The sequence below is a fragment of the Taudactylus pleione genome, unplaced genomic scaffold (assembly GCF_031769625.1).
Source record: "Taudactylus pleione unplaced genomic scaffold, aTauple2 ptg000399l, whole genome shotgun sequence".
Classification (NCBI taxonomy): domain Eukaryota; kingdom Metazoa; phylum Chordata; class Amphibia; order Anura; family Myobatrachidae; genus Taudactylus; species Taudactylus pleione.
In genome coordinates this window covers 902032-909430 of record NW_028284801.1, presented here as the reverse complement: position 1 = coordinate 909430, position 7399 = coordinate 902032, and positions in this window count along the sequence as shown.

The window sequence follows — 7399 nt, the reverse complement described above, 5'->3', positions numbered from 1 at the left end:
TTTTACCCTAAAATGCATCTTATTAGAACAATCTGCTTCTGCAGATTAAAATGATATGCAGCATGCCTATGTTCTGTGATCCAGTACAGGTGTATTTTCAAGAAAATCACTATGTTAAAGTGTTATAGTCACTATTAGTGTTACGTAACATAAAACATGCTGAAACACTTGAACTGGCTCACAGATTATAGGCATGCTGCATATTGTTTTCATCAGCAAAAGCTGCTTGTGCTATCAAATTGATTTGCTGTATGATTCAGATGCATTTGAAGGTAAATAGATGCATAAAAATGCTCGCGCTACCGAGTCACACCATGCCATAACAGAATTGACACACACCACCAAGTGATTTATTTTTAATCTAATAATAAAGATTAAAAAGAAAAGGAAAAAAAACTCCCCTTCCATGATTCAAACCCCAACCCTCAAGGTACAAAGTACAGACCATACCAACTAGCCTACACAGTCTGTCCGTGTGGAGAGCTTCACATGTTGTGCATGTGATGTGAAGTATGTAATTAAAGCAGACAATGTGTACAGTGTCAATAGCAGGCTCAGCATGCGGCAGCATTGAATAGATGCAAAAGAAGGTGGGGTGTTGATGAGCCATATAATGAGCTCAATGCAGATGAATAGTAATTGTGTGATGGTGGGGGGAGGTGGTTTAGGAACTTGGGTGGCCATACAAAGAGAGGAATGGAGAAGGGAAGAACAAAGTAGTGTATTTTAAAAGTATTGAACCTAACATGATCTCTCATTATGTGAAACTTGCCCCCTGTTATGTGTACAATACAATGTCTACTGTATAGCAGAAATTTCAAGTGATAGGATGTTGAGATAAATGTTTTGAGTCTAAGGTCATAGGAGTGCTGTGTGACTTGGTAGCATTGTGCATATTTTAATGCATCTTTTTACCCTAAAATGCATCTTATTAGAACAATCTGCTTCTGCAGATTAAAATGATATGCAGCATGCCTATGTTCTGTGATCCAGTACAGGTGTATTTTCAAGAAAATCACTACGTTAAAGTGTTATAGTCGCTATTAGTGTTACGTAACATAAAACATGCTGAAACACTTGAACTGGCTCACAGATTATAGGCATGCTGCATATTGTTTTCATCAGCAAAAGCTGCTTGTGCTATCAAATTGATTTGCTGTATGATTCAGATGCATTTGAAGGTAAAAAGATGTATAAAAATGCTCGCGCTACCGAGTCACACCATGCCATAACAGAATTGACACACACCACCAAGTGATTTATTTTTAATCTAATAATAAAGATTAAAAAGAGAAAGGAAAAAAACTCCCCTTCCATGATTCGAACCCCAACCCTCAAGTTACAAAGCACAGACCACACCCATTAGCCTACACAGTATGTCCATGTGGAGAGCTTCACCTGTTGTGTATGTGATGTGAAGTATGCAATTAAAGCAGACAATGTGTACAGTGTCAATAGCAGGCTCAGCATGCAGCAGCATTGAATAGAAGCAAAAGAAGGTGGGGTGTTGGTGAGCCATATAATGAGCTCAATGCAGATGAATAGTAATTGTGTGATGGTGGGGGGAGGTGGTTTAGGAACTTGGGTGGCCATACAAAGAGAGGAATGGAGAAGGGAAAAACAAAGTAGTGTATTTTAAAAGTATTGAACCTAACATGATCTCTCATTATGTGAAACTTGCCATCTGTTATGTGTACAATACAATGTCTACTGTATAGCAGAAATTTCAAGTGATAGGATGTTGAGATAAATGTTTTGAGTCTAAGGTCATAGGAGTGCTGTGTGACTTGGTAGCATTGTGCATATTTTAATGCATCTTTTTACCCTAAAATGCATTTTATTAGAACAATCTGCTTCTGCAGATTAAAATGATATGCAGCATGCCTATGTTCTGTCATCCAGTACAGGTGTATTTTCAAGAAAAACACTACGTTAAAGTGTTATAGTCGCTATTAGTGTTACGTAACATAAAACATGCTGAAACACTTGAACTGGCTCACAGATTATAGGCATGCTGCATATTGTTTTCATCAGCAAAAGCTGCTTGTGCTATCAAATTGATTTGCTGTATGATTCAGATGCATTTGAAGGTAAAAAGATGCATAAAAATGCTCGCGCTACCGAGTCACACCATGCCATAACAGAATTGACACACACCACCAAGTGATTTATTTTTAATCTAATAATAAAGATTAAAACGAAAAAGGAAAAAAACTCCCCTTTCATGGTTCGAACCCCAACCCTCAAGTTACAAAGCACAGACCATACCCATTAGCCTACACAGTATGTCCATTTGGAGAGCTTCACCTGTTGTGTATGTGATGTGAAGTATGCAATTAAAGCAGACAATGTGTACAGTGTCAATAGCAGGCTCAGCATGCGGCAGCATTGAATAGAAACAAAAGAAGGTGGAGTGTTGGTGAGTCAAATAATGAGCTCAATGCAGATGAATAGTAATTGTGTGATGGTGGGGGGAGGTGGTTTAGGAACTTGGGTGGCCATACAAAGAGAGGAATGGAGAAGGGAAGAACAAAGTAGTGTATTTTAAAAGTATTGAACCTAACATGATCTCTCATTATGTGAAACTTGCCCCCTGTTATGTGTACAATACAATGTCTACTGTATAGCAGAAATTTCAAGTGATAGGATGTTGAGATAAATGTTTTGAGTCTAAGGTCATAGGAGTGCTGTGTGACTTGGTAGCATTGTGCATATTTTAATGCATCTTTTTACCCTAAAATGCATCTTATTAGAACAATCTGCTTCTGCAGATTAAAATGATATGCAGCATGCCTATGTTCTGTGATCCAGTAGAGGTGTATTTTCAAGAAAATCACTACGTTAAAGTGTTATAGTCGCTATTAGTGTTACGTAACATAAAACATGCTGAAACACTTGAACTGGCTCACAGATTATAGGCATGCTGCATATTGTTTTCATCAGCAAAAGCTGCTTGTGCTATCAAATTGATTTGCTGTATGATTCAGATGCATTTGAAGGTAAAAAGATGCATAAAAATGCTCGCGCTACCGAGTCACACCATGCCATAACAGAATTGACACACACCACCAAGTGATTTATTTTTAATCTAATAATAAAGATTAAAAAGAGAAAGGAAAAAAACTCCCCTTCCATGATTCGAACCCCAACCCTCAAGTTACAAAGCACAGACCATACCCATTAGCCTACACAGTATGTCCATGTGGAGAGCTTCACCTGTTGTGTATGTGATGTGAAGTATGCAATTAAAGCAGACAATGTGTACAGTGTCAATAGCAGGCTCAGCATGCAGCAGCATTGAATAGAAGCAAAAGAAGGTGGGGTGTTGGTGAGCCATATAATGAGCTCAATGCAGATGAATAGTAATTGTGTGATGGTGGGGGGAGGTGGTTTAGGAACTTGGGTGGCCATACAAAGAGAGGAATGGAGAAGGGAAAAACAAAGTAGTGTATTTTAAAAGTATTGAACCTAACATGATCTCTCATTATGTGAAACTTGACATCTGTTATGTGTACAATACAATGTCTACTGTATAGCAGAAATTTCAAGTGATAGGATTTTGAGATAAATGTTTTGATTCTAAGGTCATAGGAGTGCTGTGTGACTTGGTAGCATTGTGCATATTTTAATGCATCTTTTTACCCTAAAATGCATTTTATTAGAACAAACTGCTTATGCAGATTAAAATGATATGCAGCATGCCTATGTTCTGTGATCCAGTACAGGTGTATTTTCAAGAAAAACACTACGTTAAAGTGTTATAGTCGCTATTAGTGTTACGTAACATAAAACATGCTGAAACACTTGAACTGGCTCACAGATTATAGGCATGCTGCATATTGTTTTCATCAGCAAAAGCTGCTTGTGCTATCAAATTGATTTGCTGTATGATTCAGATGCATTTGAAGGTAAAAAGATGCATAAAAATGCTCGCGCTACCGAGTCACACCATGCCATAACAGAATTGACACACACCACCAAGTGATTTATTTTTAATCTAATAATAAAGATTAAAACGAAAAAGGAAAAAAACTCCCCTTCCATGATTCGAACCCCAACCCTCAAGTTACAAAGCACAGACCATACCCATTAGCCTACACAGTATGTCCGTGTGGAGAGCTTCACCTGTTGTGTATGTGATGTGAAGTATGCAATTAAAGCAGACAATGTGTACAGTGTCAATAGCAGGCTCAGCATGCGGCAGCATTGAATAGAAACAAAAGAAGGTGGAGTGTTGGTGAGTCAAATAATGAGCTCAATGCAGATGAATAGTAATTGTGTGATGGTGGGGGGAGGTGGTTTAGGAACTTGGGTGGCCATACAAAGAGAGGAATGGAGAAGGGAAGAACAAAGTAGTGTATTTTAAAAGTATTGAACCTAACATGATCTCTCATTATGTGAAACTTGCCCCCTGTTATGTGTACAATACAATGTCTACTGTATAGCAGAAATTTCAAGTGATAGGATGTTGAGATAAATGTTTTGAGTCTAAGGTCATAGGAGTGCTGTGTGACTTGGTAGCATTGTGCATATTTTAATGCATCTTTTTACCCTAAAATGCATCTTATTAGAACAATCTGCTTCTGCAGATTAAAATGATATGCAGCATGCCTATGTTCTGTGATCTAGTAGAGGTGTATTTTCAAGAAAATCACTACGTTAAAGTGTTATAGTCGCTATTAGTGTTACGTAACATAAAACATGCTGAAACACTTGAACTGGCTCACAGATTATAGGCATGCTGCATATTGTTTTCATCAGCAAAAGCTGCTTGTGCTATCAAATTGATTTGCTGTATGATTCAGATGCATTTGAAGGTAAAAAGATGCATAAAAATGCTCGTGCTACCGAGTCACACCATGCCATAACAGAATTGACACACACCACCAAGTGATTTATTTTTAATCTAATAATAAAGATTAAAAAGAAAAAGGAAAAAAACTCCCCTTCCATGATTCGAACCCCAACCCTTAAGTTACAAAGCACAGACCATACCCATTAGCCTACACAGTATGTCCATGTGGAGAGCTTCACCTGTTGTGTATGTGATGTGAAGTATGCAATTAAAGCAGACAATGTGTACAGTGTCAATAGCAGGCTCAGCATGCGGCAGCATTGAATAGAAGCAAAAGAAGGTGGGGTGTTGGTGAGCCATATAATGAGCTCAATGCAGATGAATAGTAATTGTGTGATGGTGGGGGGAGGTGGTTTAGGAACTTGGGTGGCCATACAAAGAGAGGAATGGAGAAGGGAAAAACAAAGTAGTGTATTTTAAAAGTATTGAACCAAACATGATCTCTCATTATGTGAAACTTTCCCCCTGTTATGTGTACAATACAATGTCTACTGTATAGCAGAAATGTCAAGTGATAGGATGTTGAGAGAAATGTTTTGAGTCTAAGGTCACAGGAGTGCTGTGTGACTTGGTAGCATTGTGCATATTTTAATGCATCTTTTTACCCTAAAATGCATCTTATTAGAACAATCTGCTTCTGCAGATTAAAATGATATGCAGCATGCCTATGTTCTGTGATCCAGTACAGGTGTATTTTCATGAAAATCACTATGTTAAAGTGTTATAGTCGCTATTAGTGTTACGTAACATAAAACATGCTGAAACACTTGAACTGGCTCACAGATTATAGGCATGCTGCATATTGTTTTCATCAGCAAAAGCTGCTTGTGCTATCAAATTGATTTGCTGTATGATTCAGATGCATTTGAAGGTAAATAGATGCATAAAAATGCTCGCGCTACCGAGTCACACCATGCCATAACAGAATTGACACACACCACCAAGTGATTTATTTTTAATCTAATAATAAAGATTAAAAAGAAAAGGAAAAAAAAATCCCCTTCCATGATTCAAACCCCAACCCTCAAGGTACAAAGTACAGACCATACCAACTAGCCTACACAGTCTGTCCGTGTGGAGAGCTTCACATGTTGTGCATGTGATGTGAAGTATGTAATACAAGCAGACAATGTGTACAGTGTCAATAGCAGGCTCAGCATGCGGCAGCATTGAATAGAAGCAAAAGAAGGTGGGGTGTTGGTGAGCCATATAATGAGCTCAATGCAGATGAATAGTAATTGTGTGATGGTGGGGGGAGGTGGTTTAGAAACTTGGGTGGCCATACAAAGAGAGGAATGGAGAAGGGAAAAACAAAGTAGTGTATTTTAAAAGTATTGAACCAAACATGATCTCTCATTATGTGAAACATTCCCCCTGTTATGTGTACAATACAATGTCTACTGTATAGCAGAAATGTCAAGTGATAGGATGTTGAGAGAAATGTTTTGAGTCTAAGGTCATAGGAGTGCTGTGTGACTTGGTAGCATTGTGCATATTTTAATGCATCTTTTTACCCTAAAATGCATTTTATTAGAACAAACTGCTTATGCAGATTAAAATGATATGCAGCATGCCTATGTTCTGTGATCCAGTACAGGTGTATTTTCAAGAAAAACACTATGTTAAAGTGTTATAGTCGCTATTAGTGTTACGTAACATAAAACATGCTGAAACACTTGAACTGGCTCACAGATTATAGGCATGCTGCATATTGTTTTCATCAGCAAAAGCTGCTTGTGCTATCAAATTGATTTGCTGTATGATTCAGATGCATTTGAAGGTAAAAAGATGCATAAAAATGCTCGCGCTACCGAGTCACACCATGCCATAACAGAATTGACACACACCACCAAGTGATTTATTTTTAATCTAATAATAAAGATTAAAATGAAAAAGGAAAAAAACTCCCCTTCCATGATTCGAACCCCAACCCTCAAGTTACAAAGCACAGACCATACCCATTAGTATACACAGTATGTCCGTGTGGAGAGCTTCACCTGTTGTGTATGTGATGTGAAGTATGCAATTAAAGCAGACAATGTGTACAGTGTCAATAGCAGGCTCAGCATGCGGCAGCATTGAATAGAAACAAAAGAAGGTGGAGTGTTGGTGAGTCAAATAATGAGCTCAATGCAGATGAATAGTAATTGTGTGATGGTGGGGGGAGGTGGTTTAGGAACTTGGGTGGCCATACAAAGAGAGGAATGGAGAAGGGAAGAACAAAGTAGTGTATTTTAAAAGTATTGAACCTAACATGATCTCTCATTATGTGAAACTTGCCCCCTGTTATGTGTACAATACAATGTCTACTGTATAGCAGAAATTTCAAGTGATAGGATGTTGAGATAAATGTTTTGAGTCTAAGGTCATAGGAGTGCTGTGTGACTTGGTAGCATTGTGCATATTTTAATGCATCTTTTTACCCTAAAATGCATCTTATTAGAACAATCTGCTTCTGCAGATTAAAATGATATGCAGCATGCCTATGTTCTGTGATCTAGTAGAGGTGTATTTTCAAGAAAATCACTACGTTAAAGTGTTATA